Source organism: Corvus cornix, chromosome 3 (genome assembly GCF_000738735.6).
Source record: "Corvus cornix cornix isolate S_Up_H32 chromosome 3, ASM73873v5, whole genome shotgun sequence".
NCBI classification, from domain to species: domain Eukaryota; kingdom Metazoa; phylum Chordata; class Aves; order Passeriformes; family Corvidae; genus Corvus; species Corvus cornix.
The window spans coordinates 9,632,134-9,647,133 of record NC_047056.1 but is presented as its reverse complement, the minus strand read 5'-3'; the positions used below and the strand labels follow the sequence as shown (position 1 = coordinate 9,647,133).

At 42.7% G+C, this 15,000-nt stretch overlaps 2 long non-coding RNA genes across 5 annotated transcripts in view; one reads left to right on the top strand and one right to left on the bottom strand.

The window, feature by feature from the left end:
- LOC109146175 overlaps positions 1-15,000 on the bottom strand; it is a 160,334-nt gene that overhangs the window by 7,116 nt on the left and 138,218 nt on the right. For all 4 annotated transcript variants that reach the window (XR_005604251.1, XR_002048052.2, XR_005604252.1 and 1 more), the window contains exons 7-8: positions 6,182-6,277; positions 2-105 (exon numbers count right to left, since the gene is read on the bottom strand). This is a non-coding gene — a long non-coding RNA (uncharacterized LOC109146175). The remainder of the gene's footprint in view (position 1; positions 106-6,181; positions 6,278-15,000) is intronic.
- LOC109146176 lies at positions 104-3,506 on the top strand. The gene is made up of 3 exons (XR_002048054.3): positions 104-472; positions 956-1,069; positions 2,484-3,506. It is a non-coding gene; the product is annotated as an uncharacterized LOC109146176 (long non-coding RNA).

Genomic DNA, 15,000 nt, shown 5'->3' with positions numbered 1-15,000 from the left:
CATTGTGACAAGCCCCTCTCCAGCTTGTTCAGGTACCTGACTTCAGGATGCTGCCTTCAGGGTGAAGCAGTGTACCAGGTGAACTGAAGTCACCATCCAAGGTGCCTGCAGAAAACAAACAGCAAGTGGGATCCACCAAATCAGTGCCTTCTCTTCCTACTTCTACATGAGAATTTTTTTTGGGGGCTTTTTTTATGTCAGGGCCATGGATAAAACTGATGCTGTTTCAGGCAATTGAAAAAAAATCAGCCAAACAAACCCATGATTGGGCATTTCTGTTGCAGGCAAGCTCAACATCTTTCCCACCGGGAGTGGAGCTCCATTCTCCAGCCCAGCTTTCTCCTAGCCTCGGTCCCCAGAGCACCAGGAGAGCCCCACTGAGGCCCCAAAACCCCCAGGAGCAGCATGGAGGGGCCTGTTGTGCCACCATCAGAGGGTTGAAGTTATCAGCTGCAGGGATGAAGAATCTGAGGTTGGCTGTCAGAGCACTCCGAGCTCAGGAGGGGTTTGGAGCAGTGCAAGCTAGGGTTACATAAAACACTGACTCATGCTGAGAAATCACGAGTTTTGAAAGTTTCAGCTGAGGGACGAGCAAAACCTCAAGCTGCATGTTGCTTACAAATCAACAGGAACTGGGGGATGCCGGGGACCTCTGAAAATCTGGCCTTGGCGCAGGGTTTTATGAAGCTCTGCCACTACTCCCGGGAGGAAGAGAGAGCCACGTACATCTGTCAGGGGGAAAATATGGTCCTTCTTTATTTCAGGGGAAGTCAGTGTGGGCATTTCAGCTTTATCCATTGGAAAGAACTCCTTAAGACAGAGTAAACAGAAGTCAATTTTTTTCCCTCTGTTTTTTTCATGCCACTGTGTATGATATTGAAAAGTACGTCATCCAGAATATTTACTTTTTGTTGGGATATCTAAGCATGCAAATGTTTGTGGTTTCATTTACCAGGCAAAAACAGTTGTGGATTTTGGCAGTCTGAGTTGGTCTATGGTTTCTGTGAATGCCTGGATGTGGTTCTTCCTGGGGCATTACGGGTTACTCAAATCGTGTCCCATTATACAGGTAATTTGTGTGCCACAAAGATGGTGTGTACATGTACAAAAGAAGTACAAGACCAAGACTTCCTGCCATGTGTTAGAAATACTGGCCAAAATCATTTGCACTGTGATACTTAAATCAGACTTTTAAAATCCCTGGTTGGAGACATATGCAAGTAGTTGGATTTTTGGATCCTTTACAATTTTCTCTCTCTCTTCTTATTTACAGTAGGTACTCAGCATCTTTCTCTCTCTCTCTCACACACACACATGCACATAAAATCAGTTAAATTATTCAGGGGCTTTAATAAAGCACTGGTTGCCTGATTGTGTTTGTCCAAATTTGAAAAAAGTGTTTCCTCCTATCAAGCCTTATTTCTCTTTTCTCTCAATCACAGTCTCTCTCTCTCCCCTCAACACACTGATGGAAAAATGAAGATGTGCAGATGGGCTGTTCATTTTCAATCAGTTTAGATATGGCAACAGGAAAAGAAGAGTGTTAGAAACACAGTTGTATGTGAGGCATTCCAACCATCGTGTTTGGGCTGCCTCTGCATCACTGAAGTGTTGATTATCCATCCTAAGCAGAGCCATATGAGGCCAGAGGGAAATGTAGTTAATGGAGAAAAAACTATTGGCAAATTGCATGCCTTTCAACCTTGCACAATGGGATAAAAGAAATATGGATTAGTGCTGGGGTCAAAGTTTTTATTATGTGAAGTACTAGATGTGCAAGTGCCTGAGTTTCTAATGTAAAAAAAATAGCGCTAAGTGTCTAAATACACACATACAGATGCATATATATATGTATATACATGCAAAATATTTATAAAAATATTTATTCAGGCCTTTTTGTTTTGCAAAGCTCCCTTCAACATACTCCCAGCAAATTTCTCAGTCTGCACTGCAATTACTAACAATTTAAGCACCTTATGAACTTTTGTAGTGACTAACACCACATCTATGCTTTTGGCACACCATGGTCAGAAGTTGTTTTAGCAACAGCGGTATGTAAAGCAGATGCACTATTTGTGAGGCTCAGAGCCCTTAAAAATCATTCCTTTCTCTCTGGGCTATCGGCATTCCTGAGCCCTCATGATGCAGCTGCCGAGCCGCTGGACAGCCCACATATGGCCGTGTGCTGAACAATAGCAACTCGTTGTTGTTCTTGTTATAGGCATCACCATATGTGTTTATTAGAAACAGCAATAAAACGATGACGGGCTTCTTCAGCTATCCCCGCTGCTTGGGGAAAAGAAAAGCAAGGGAGAGATAAAATCAGAGGGTTCTCCTCAGCTTTGGGGGAGCTGTACAGTGGGGCAATGCAGTCCCAGTCTTTAGGGAAGTGTGGGTGTTTATTTATTGGTAACATTGCCAAATTACTAGTGGTCCTATAAATGGACACTGAACCTACGTTCTGTTTGATTCCCTTTTATTAGAGAGCTGCTGGTAACTTGGAAAAACTGAATCCTGAAAGTGTTGGCATCTGAAGTCCTGTTCCACCAGGACCCACCTGTGAACAACTTGCCAAGTCATGCGGGAGAAACACCCCAGCACTTTGAAGAGCTTTGGATGAGGACCACACTTGTCATGTATTTCCATCACAAACACAACCAGATAGTGTGGGATTGCCCTCATCGTTGGGCTGCCTTGAAACTACTTTCAAATTGCAGTAATTTGTGCTGGGGATTTGACGTTTTTCAGATGGAGGGGTTGAGGTGGGCATCAGGAGCCCAGAAAACCAACAGAAATGGTTTAAGGCTGTTTTGACATCAGTCTAAAGCCAAGGGAGTCGTAGGGAAGGGGTGTTCAAAGTTAAAAGTGGAGATTAACTAAGACAGTCAAACCGAACATCTGAATCCTCACATGCTTCAGGTTCTGTATTATTTCTTTATGCTTCCTCTATTTTCTATACTTTAAAGCAAGAAGAGAAGAAAAAGGAAGTTTGTGAGCAAAAACCACCAGAGTTAGTAATATGATGTATCTCAATATGTAACATAATTTTGATATCCCTGATTGTTATAAATTGTATTCAGACACATGGAAATCAGTGGGATTGAGTACTTACACTCAAAGGAGATGTGAGCCTCTGCATACATGATCTATATTTTTCATGTTCAAATCTTTATATTTTCTTGATAATTAGTAGTTTCCTACTTGCTGTCTTTTTGAGATCAAAATAAAAAACCTTGGCCACTGTAAAAACAACCCAAACCAACAAACCAGCAACAAAACACAACCAGTTTAAAAAATGAGTTTGCAGTGCTGACTTTTATTGATTTTAATGCGACCTTCCAGCTATGGTAAGAATGCCATTTCCACTCTTACTTATTTTTTACTTCCTACCCATAAAAGTAAACAATTCTAGACAATGTTTTACATCCTTGAAAAGTTCCCAAAGCAGGATTTTCCACTGAGGCTGCATTTCCCTTTCCCTTTCCCTTTCCCTTCCCTTCCCTTCCCTTCCCTTCCCTTCCCTTCCCTTCCCTTCCCTTCCCTTCCCTTCCCTTCCCTTCCCTTCCCTTCCCTTCCCTTCCCTTCCCTTCCCTTCCCTTCCCTTCCCTTCCCTTTCCCTTCCTTTTCCCATTCCCTTTCCCTTTCCCTTTCCCTTTCCCTTTCCCTTTCCCTTTCCCTTTCCCTTTCCCTTTCCCTTTCCTTTCCGTAGCACAAATCAATTTTGTGGCTATACCAAAACTGCAATGCTAAATTCTGTTATCTTTAATTGCATTGCTAACAGACTAAATTGTGTAGTTACTTAAACCTCAGCGAGGTCCCTGCCGTATTCCCCTTTTGCTCATAAGTTATTTTTTACAGGCTATTGTTTTCTCTCCACAAAAATTCAAACTACTTTTTCTTTTGAATGAACCCATCCACTACTTCTCCACTTATCAGTTTGGAAATGTTGCTGTATTGGTTTCACACAGTTTGATAACTTTGTCTTGAATGGTTCTTTGTCTTGGCTTATTTTGTCAGAAGTAACGGTTTTTCAGCAAGCACCTTCAGTTCTGCTTCCTTTCAGTTATTGTCTCCTGAAATATCAGCATGTGCATTAAAAATAACCTGTTTATAACTCTTGAAGGGCAACAATGGATCAGACAGCTTGTTGTACTTCTTGTTTATTAGCAGTAATCCCCATTCCGCACCTACAAAAGACAATCAGGGCTTTGCCACTGAGTGAAATAAAAGCAGGATGAGACCATATGGTTCTTGTTAAACAAGCCTCATCTTCCTATTGTTGATACTTATCTCCAAAATAAAGTATTTCTGCAGAAAGCATATTCCCATAGCATATTCTCTTTCCAATGACCAGCTGGTTGCCAGTTTGTTATTTGCACTGCAGTAGACCACTTTCATCTATTTCTATTTCAGTCCAAGAACACCATTTGTACATTGTCCAACTTGGAAATGTTAATCTGACACCATTGGTCACGGGCCTTTTAACTTCAAGTGGCAAACTTCCAGCTAGCTGCCAGTTGAGCATTTACATTGGAATGTTTCTTAGCCTAGAAATAAACTATTTGTTAGCCATAAACATCAGCAACATGCCAATAATTTCTACAACACATATGTAGAAAGGTACAACCCACTCCACTTTGCTGTTGTCTCTTCAATAACCTCCTAAGTAGCTCCCTGGGGAGATGCTGCTTGTCTTGAGCCAAGATAAATGCATCTATTTCCCTCTCTATGCATGTACATAACTTTTATTTACATTCATGGAAGTTACACATGCATATTAAACAGCAAGAAGCAGGACCAAAGTTAGGATGGTTGGGCAGGACTCTCACAGCTTCTCCCAAGATCCTGGACTGCCATAAAGACTGAAACACCTGGAAGATCCCAATGCAAAAATATCCAGTTGCTTTGGCATTATCCAAAGCTCCCTGCACACAACCTCGAGAGCAGTGTTCAGGAAAGAGGCAACGCTGGATGTGCTTGAATGCAGCTTTTTAGAAAGCAGAGTGGCATGAGTCCTGTGGGATTTTGCTTAGGAGATTGCTATTACTTCCAGTAATACAATTTAAGCTTCCTGAAAGAATATTATACTTTGAGCTCTTTTCAATGAAGTAAAAAACCGAGGCAGGAAAAAAAGTTCTCTTTGGTTCTGTGATTTAACTTAAGGAGTGTTATGCAGTGACAAGTGTGTGTTTCATGTACTTTGCTTGACTCTGTTAAAATAAAACATTTCCTTTTTACATATTCCTGCAATGACCTGCGGATGGGAGAAGCTAAAGAAAGACTTTAATGAGTTCAAAGTGTAAACTTCATGAATGATTGGAAATCTCATCCTTTAAAAAAAAAAAAAAAATAGCGACAGTAATGCCCTGTTCTCCCCTTTGTTTTTCCTATTTAGTCAGGTAACAGATACCCATAGACTTTTGTATTAATTTTGTTGTTCCAAATAAAAAAAAATAAAATATCAGATTAGAGAAGAAGTTACCAACTGACCCTACAGAAGTACTTTAACAAAACCTCGGAGGACTGAGATGTACAACTTATATTACTTCTTAGCACCTACCTGTGCATTTAGCTCAGCATCCCCATCCACCTGCACCTCACAACCATAAGGAAAATGAGATTAAAATGAAAATACTGGCCAGCATGAAGAGCAGGATCCTGAAAATGCTTGCTATGTGAGCTAAGAGAAGATGTGCACCCCACATCGGGCTGGACTCCCTCAAAGGCTCACAGACTCTCCTTCAGATTCCAGAATGGAACAGGGAGAATTTTTAGTGTTAGGGACATGATTTACAATGTGATTTTGCATCTTAAAGACTCAGAGGCTAAAAAAATTCCTTTTGCCATAGAAGTCATGTGTAAAAGGTGCATTTCCTACCCACCTACATGTCTGGACAGAAGGGTGGTAAGAGATGCTCACTGTTGTAAGAAACTCCAACACCTTGGGTAAAAAGCAGCTGTAGTGTGAAACCAAGGACTTCTGTTTCCAGTGCTGCAGCCCACTTCCTCCTGCAGTCAATGTGACTTCTATGTAAGACATATCAGTTTAATTCTGACCTTTGCTAAATTCCTACTGCTTGATTTTTTGTACCCTCACCATTCCTTTGGGTGGATGAAACATATACAAGCATGTAACCATCTACTGTGCACCAACATTTTGATAAACATACATTTTTCTTACCTCACCTAAGGCTCCTCTTACAATGAAATGAAGGCGAACAAAATATTTTGACATCTCGAAATACATTCTCTTTTCCGGGAGAGCAAATAAATAGACCTGACAAAAAATAATGTCATAACAATCAGCAACTACAATTCGATCCTTGCTGCTGTAACTTGAAACTTGTAAGAGAAGGTTAAAGTAACCAAAGTCTGAATTCCTGGCCAATATAAAAGCATCTACTCCTTTTGTGTTGGGTTTTTCTGTATGGCTAATCCTATTTGGGGCAATCCCTGAGCTTGATACAATAGCAAAGTACTTTCCCAAAATGATGACGAAAATTTGACCATGGGAAATTGGTCTTGTTGACTCCAGTCAAGCAATAAGAAACAGGACCAGGCAGATCTGCAGACCAGGGGAGAGTGCTTGGACTCCAAAGGAAGAAGAAAAGCAAAGCCCTCTCAGAAGAAATCCCATCGGGGAAAAACAAAAATCTGCAAAAGGGAACAGGACTGAGAAGACTGATGAGGAGACTCAGGAGGAACCCCAGGACACCAGAGAAAAAGGGTTATTGAAGAAAGACTCAGAGAACTTAAAAAGACAGGCCTGGGGCTAATCTTTCTGCTGATTTATTTTTTCCCCCAGTTTGTTTATTTGCTACAATTCAGATTTTAGAGCAATTAGTAAAATATCATGCAAATATTCCCTGTGTGACTGCACATGAATAACTTTAATTTTGCTAAACATTTGTCTCATCCTTCCAAAATACATCTGCTGGTTGCATTTAGATATTCTGCTGAAATATTGGGAAGTAAATTACTGTTTTTATAAGATATTTATGAAACATCTTCTTATTTGTATACTAAATATCTTTGACTATCACGGCCTGGTTTTTTGGCTGATGTTTGCCTTCCCCAGGAGCATCCATGCCCTGTTTCAATTACAGACTGGGCTAAGTACCATCTTGTGGAAAAGCTCCAACTGGCTGGGAATGGCTCACTGTACACTCATACCAGGCTGAGAGAATAGTATGTTATCTGCCAGCAGTCTGTGACAGAAAATAAAAAAAAGACAACCCCAAAACAAAATACAAGGTTGCACACGTGCACAAATTACATGGTTTTGCAGAAATTCTGACATGACACCACAGGAGTATGTGTCCCTCCGCTCAGATGCTTCTCTAAATGCCCTTATGGAGAAACAAAAATTAGGCTTGGACGCTGCTCCCAGTCCCTGCTTGGTGAACACACGCCATACAGGGAAGTAAATTAAAACCATTTTTGACTGTTTTGTTCTCTCAGGGTTGTCCCAGTCTCTTTTCATGCAGAGAAGTCCTAAGGGGTAGGTTAGTATTGCAGCAGCCCAGCTGAGCTTGTGTGTAGATCTGTTTCCAAGTTTTCAAAGAAGATGTGAAAAATCAGGTCATTTGTTATCTTCCAGCACTGACTTTTGGGGTAGGACCAGTAATCATAACCCTAAGGGCTGCCCCCCATGAGAAAACAGGGTAGTTGAAGAAGGTGGAGGAAAACAAACAACCAGATCTATGTGCTGCAGGAACTGGAGAACCTTGATGCTTGATGATGAACCAGGGACATACCTGAAGTAGCTTCAAGCCTGGGTACATAGAGCTGTGGGAACTCAGGGCGTGCAATGAAACCCTCCTGAGATGCAGGTGAATCCTAGATCTCTGCCATCGCTTGTTCTATACAGGATCTGCATTGCTGGCAGCCCCCAAAACACTTCATGAAAATTAGCTCATGTAGCTGTGTGAGCTGTAGCCATGTGAGAATGGACACATCTGTAAAACTCAAAGTTATGCCTAGTTATCCCTTAAACCCTAGCCTAGACATCTCAGGAGCTGCCATGGCCCCACAGCCAATGTGTAGCTGTGCTGTGTGCTGTCTAGGAAGCAAGAAAAAACAAGGAGTTTTTGACCCTCCAAACTTCTCTGAGTATTTGAGACTTTGTGTCCATTCATGGATAGTGACTTGGTGTGGATTCCTTGTCCAGACACACAGTGTTTCTTGCTTAGGGGGTTATGAGGGTTCAGTTCAGAGGTGCTGGCAGTGGAGTTGCAAGCAGGAGTTGCCAGAGGTGCTGGCAGAGGATGTGCAAATCAGATTAGCATTTATCTCTTCATTCCATTCAAAGCTGCTCCATCCCTACTCCACAGGTAAAAATTGAATGTCCATTTTAAAAGCAAATGAACTGAAAGGAGAAGAAGAGGAAGCCAGAGGCACGGGGCTTTGCATTTAGATGATCTAAATTCTGGATGAAGAAGTCTGGGAAAGAGATAAGGAGATTGAAACACTTCAACAACACTTGTCATCTTAACTCACAAATCCCACTCTGGTTTGCTATTAACATTACCTACATGGAGTCCAGGTTTAAAAATAATAAAAGGATGGTATAAGCTGACTCACCCTTCTCTTGCTTGGACACCATGCAGCACCCTTAACACTGCTTGTATGGTCACACATTTGATTGGCCCAAGGACCCCCCAAACTGATGCAAGAGGGCAGGGAAGCAAGTAGGAGGGGGTGTATCAGCGTGGATCAGTCCTCTGATTCTCACAGCAAAATAATAACAGCCTATGGCTGTGTGGCCAGGTTCAGGCTGCCTCACCAAGGTCTGTTGATACCCACATGCCATGCTAAGCCCTGCCTGCTGTCCCAGCTCCATGGAGCCCAGGGGTCTGGCAGGGATGACACTGGCAATTGTGCAACCCTGCTCAGCCACAGATTTCCTCTGGCACCAGCAGCACAATAGTGGGCCTGTTGGTAAACGGGAATTGTTTCCCTGCCACAATAGGGCTCTGGATGAAATCATTCCCTGATACCAGGCTGCCTCGACATGTCTCCTCCGCTCCCCACCCTGGTTTAGTTGGTAGCGCCTTCCTGCTCCCTGTGGGCCTCAAGTCCCTCATAAAATGACAACACAATAAAACAAAATAATAATGGAATCCATATAAGGCTTGATGTCTTCATTGCTCCTAAGAAAAAGTGCCAAGGGAGCTTCACCTGAACAGAGGCAGCAGATTCCCAGCATTGGCAAAGATTTTTTAAGAGGAGGAAAGAACATTTTTCAAGCTCTGGAAGCCAGCATCCATCTCACACATCCTCAGCTGTACACCTACATAGGAAAAAAGCAGGTAGTTACAGGAAATGAGTCCCTGGGTCTGGCAGATATATATGAAGTTAAGCTCACCTTAACATCTAGGGGCTGCCTGAGAAGGGAGATGACTGCTGACAGCCCCACTGCAGAGGCTTTGGCAAGGCTGGACTGCTCCCATCATCTCCCTTCCTGGTTGCATCAGGGACCATCAGGCTCTTGCAGAACATTTTGTGGTCAGAGTAATTGCATTGTGCTGTCTTAAAGCTGCCGAGGCGTGGCCCTAAATAAAACCAGAGCCCCGGTCTCACTCCAGGCACAGCAGCCCCCAGCTCCCTGCGCATGCAGTCTGATGCACAGCCCAGTCCAGCCCCGCTACCCTGCTTTTATTTTAGTCATATGGTTATTAATGAATTTTTAATTGCATAGAGGGAAAAAAGATAAACATATGATTTGGGACAAATACATACATGTCACTCTCTCTCATATCCCTCTGTATTTTGGTGTCCTAGAACCCAAATGCACCATTTAATTATTTGTGCTGGGAGTGCCAGAGGAACCTACCATTTATTTATATGGCTAAATCAGCTGCAGATGTGAGTGTGCTTTTTCCTTCGTTCTTTCTTTCCTTCACTGTTGGCATTTCTGACATCTCCAGGATTTCCCCCCACACCCTCATTCAATGAGGGCATCTGAAAAGCATTGGGAAATGGCCTGCTGATCCCTCTCCAGTCCCGTCCACAGGGATGGGCATCCCACTTCACTCTCACAGGACTGTGCTATTCTCTTGCTCAAAAGCAAGGGGTTTACAAATTAAGACCTCAAACACCAGAAGTAAGGGGAAAAGGAAATTTTCCTGTGCCCAGGAGAGTTCCTCTGGTGAAGGAATCCTTGCAGCTGAGACCCCACAACTCACAGCACCTGTGGGCACATGCTGGAAGAACTGAGTACCACAGGGAAGGAGAATCATGCTGTTTCCCGAGAAGCCCAAACCAATTTTTATCCCTAATAACAAACCACTCCTTTTCATTCTTTTTGACCCTGTAAGACATTGAAGTGATCTCTGCTTTTCATTTTTTTGGCGGCAGGCGCATCTGTCTAAGCTGCGCTTTGGCAAAACCTACCGCCTGGCTATCACTGTGACTTGCTTGCATCAGCCACGTTCGGTGGTTTGGGTTTATCCCTGTGAAAATCAGGCTCAGCATGAGCTTTCAGCATTAGCCAGGTGACACAGTGAAGTCAGAGATGCTTGTTTGACTTTCAGAAATGCTATCAATTTTCTCATTATTATTTTTCCACCCAGTATCATGTTTCTTTTCTTGAATAGAATTCATGTAAGCAGGGTACCAGCCACTCCAAGCAGCATGCCAACAACTGCCACCAGAAATCAGGACAAATATTGCTCTACCCCTTTTGGCAGGAGAAGGCAATCTCTTTCTGCTTTACCTGGAAGACAGTCATCAAGACTAAGTATCCCTGAGAAGAAACTTAATGCTGCACTTCAGATTCTTTTGGTCAGAGACTGATGTTTCCTAGTACCATCCTAGGATGCTTAAATGATGTGATAATAAGTGGAGTAGAAGCATTGAGGAGGTAGGACCATTAGGAATTGATGATTCATTGTTAAACTTCTAGACATTCCTAAAGCTGATGTGCACATGTTGAAACCACACTCACTGTTGGAGAGCTGGAGTGTGAGTGGTGCTGGGGGTGTTGGGTGCTGGCTGCACCACCCCACCAAGGCAGCCCAGACACTTTTCAAAGCCAAAGACCATCTCTCTAAGGACATTTCCAAGTGCAGAACTCCTCTTGGGGAGGCTGGTCACAACATGACTGACACTATCTCTTTAAATTGACCCATATATGAGGAGGATAACTTGGTTGCTCTAATTTGCTTTGTAGCAATTATCCACTATGATCACTATGTAATCTGGTTCATCCTATATTATGTGAAAAGGTAAAATATCCGTGAAACTGTTTCACCTATACATATGTATACATGCAAAGGCTCACGATGTATTTAAATGTGTATAATTATTATATTTTGTTAGTTATCTAAATAATTAGGTTTTTTTCTTATGCTTTGTTTTTCTCATAAAAAATGCATAGAAGCCTAAGCAGATATACATATGTATGCATGCATGTATATTCAATAATATGGTGTGTGTATAAATATATATGTACACATATATGCATATATGCATATATGTATATACAGATTTACACAAACATATATATAAATGTACGTGCATGTCTCTACCTATCCATATGTATGGACACATGCTGGGTGTATAAAATGACTGACTACTCCAGCACTGTTCCAAGGTGCACTGAGTCCCATGATACAGACTACGAGCCTTCACAACAGCTCCCAGGCTAGACATGCAAGCAAGACCACTGCTACGTAACAGCATTGTCCCTCTTATACACTATGAGCTGCTTTCATTAAAATTCAACAAATTTTTAAAGAGGGTTTTTTTTTGCAGGCACTATTCACAAGCCTTATTCCTCTTCTGCTCTCCGTAAAGCCATCATCCTCTCTGCCTGGCTGCCAACTTCTCCTGAGGCAAGGGCAGCATAACCAAACCAGGTCTGATTATTTGGTATAAAGCACAGATTGCTGGCTTTATTGCCATTGATCTGGCATACCCAGAGGACCTGAAATATTTTAAAATTATCTCTAAAGTGACTTCCTATGTCTTATTCCATAGCGGACACATTGCAAGCAGCATATAGGCTCCTCAGCAGCTCACTGAGCCAACTGAACTATATATATTTTTGTGAGTTTTGAATGTACAAAATAGCCTGCCTGCTAGTTGATGATGGCCTTGCTCTGTGATGTTTTGGCACCTCCCCGTTGCGGCTGTGCTTGCCGAAGGGCCATGCTCCGGCTGCATGCCTCACTGCTGGGAAAAGTGCCGGAGGCTGCTGGGGACAGGGTCCCAGCCTGCAGCACTGCAAGGCACCGCAGTGCCATTTTGAATTAAAATATTTATTCCAGACATCTTGCAAGAGGGAAAGAAAAAAAAAAATAAAAGCAAAAGCTGGCCATAATTCAAAGTCTCTGCAATGTCACTGGGAATCTTCCAAAAGGCTTCAGTGAGAGCAGGATTAGCTCCCCTCATATATACATAAAATTTGTTGTCTTTTGCATATGAAAGAGGTGAAGCCTCTGCTCTCTTCACCTATTGCTTTTAAGTGTGATATGAACAGAGCCGTATCTGTCCAAAAAAAAAAGAGTCATTGACAAGGAAGACTAGCTCAAATACTGAGACAAGTTTGGCCACGTTCCTGGAGCGAGAGCAATGCCAAGAAAGACGTGAGCTGGTCTCTAGATGCCATTGATAATGTGATTTGGATGCTTGTTCGAAAACTCTTGCTATGTCCCTGTTGTTGTTTATTCTGATAAACCCTTCCTCATCCTCTCCTCTCCTGCCTCACCCTCCCTCCCACTGTGCAAGGATGCCATATTGCAGCCAGGCTGCAAAGGGCTGGGACGCCTCTAGATTTCTCCCAGCTGGAGTAGCAGACACTAAAGAATCCACAAAAGCAGGAAAAATTAAGATGGCAAAAGGAAAACTTCCCAAGATGTGGTGCTTGTTGAACTGAGGGGCTTCACACAACTCCACTTCTCAAATTCCAGCTTCACTGCCCTTCTATTCTCCATAAACTCAGTCAAGTCTCTGTAGATCAGATATGACTTTACCTAATATGTAATTTCTGTGGATTTTTCCGCATCCCTCCTCTCCTCTGGGGAGTTGTTCACTGATGCCTGTGTATCCCATTGATACATTAAGTCTGGAAATCTGGTTAATAATAAGGCTGATGAGACAACATATTAAAAGCAACTGAATGCAGCTAGATCACCCACTGCCCCATGAGCCTCTCATGACCAGAAAGATCAGTGACAAAAAAGTGACAAAAACCATTGACCACCACACCCCAGTTCCTCTTTTCTCAGCAATTTGTTCCAAGTACATGCAAGGAACCTGTATGCTGTTTCAGAAAAAGCACATTCACGAAATGGGGGTTTACAATAGGATTGAACCAAAGAGTCAGTGCTGGAGGGGAGTGAGGCTGCAGAGGTTTCGCTGGTCTGGCCACATCCAGGCTGTGTGGTGATATCCAACAGAGTGGTGAAATCAGAGCAGAAGATTCACTCTTATATACGTGAAAACACATGTACGCATAAAATCCCACTGTGAATCTATGAAAACCCTGAGGATGAGCACAGGCTGGTCTTCATTAGCATTTGGACAGAAAAAACCCGCTTCCTTGTCTTATTTCTGGACACTGAAAAACATCAGCACTTTTTTGCAACTTCTTGAAATATTTTCAGCATGTGCCTGGCCCAGCTTTTCCATGCACCCAGGGAATTATGGAAATACAGAAGACTGATGGAGCTGCTGGAGAGAGCAGTGGCATGGTTATGCCCAGACCAGCAAACAGAAGAGCATTTCCAGTGCATGCTGAAAATTCAGATTCTGTCAAAGTCTTTGGAGAGCAGATGTCAATTATGAATCACATGATTACTCTGCTATATTTTTCCGGGTTATGCTCATTGACTTAGATAAGGTATCATTTTTCACCTACAAAATATGCTGCATATACAATAAATAATATGCACAGTACCATAATAAATATTCAGTATATATGGTGTGTGCATTATAGTGGTCCTGGTAGAGTTATAGCAGAACAGTCAAGGCTGAATTGGCATTTTCATTATAAAGGCTGATAATTCAAGATCAGTAGCAAAAGACAATGAAATACCATCTGCTCTCACACAAACAGCTTTTATAGAGGGGTTTTAAGGTCTTGATGCAAGCAGTTCTGCAGAGAGGACAAAAATGAGAGAGCTCCTGAGACACTGACTCTCACTGTCAAAACCCTTCACTTGATTTTGTTCCCACTTAGATGGCAGTTGATGCTTTTCCTAAATCTCTGGCTTCTGGAGCCGGAAGATACTGTGAGCACTAGTGTTCTCATAGGAGATATAAAGAAGTGTTTCCTAGACTTACTGCCACAGTAGAAAAGCTTGCAAACTGCAACTCACCAACCAATACATAGATGGGGTTAAGTAGTCCTCTCTGCCATGCCTGGACTTCTCGACACTGAGGAGCAGCAACACACACTCAGCACTTGCTGAAGGCCAGGATGGTTCGGGATGGGGCTGCTGATGACTTCTTCCAGTGGTACCAAGTTCAGTAACTGAACCATTGTAACCATTTTACAGTGTCGCATATTTCCAGAGATCTGACCTCTTTGAACTGAAAATTACCATCTCTCTTTAATGCCATTTCTGTGGTAGCTTGTATGTCATGGCATGACAAGAACTCAATTAAATACTGCTGACCCAACCATATCACTGGCTTATACAAAGTCTTCACAGCATTTTGGTAGCCTCAAGGCAACCTTTTTATGCCCACTCAGCTTCTTCAGCCCATCAGGTGGAGGTTGCACAGGAATGGCTTCATCTCAGAAGAAGTCTTTGGAGCATTGCCAGGAGGTGTTCAAAATGGGGCTGGATGGACCCAGGTGAGCAGCTTTGCTGGTGGGGAGGGACAGGGGATGTTTCCCACCAGAGGGTACTGAAGAAGAAGGCCTGGTGGTGGGTGACAATCTCTTAGCACATCTGCTTGCAGAGGGCACGTCTGTTTACACCTTGAACTAATCACAGTGACAACTGGCAGTGAAAACCTGGATGTGGGAAAATCCATGGGAATTTTGCC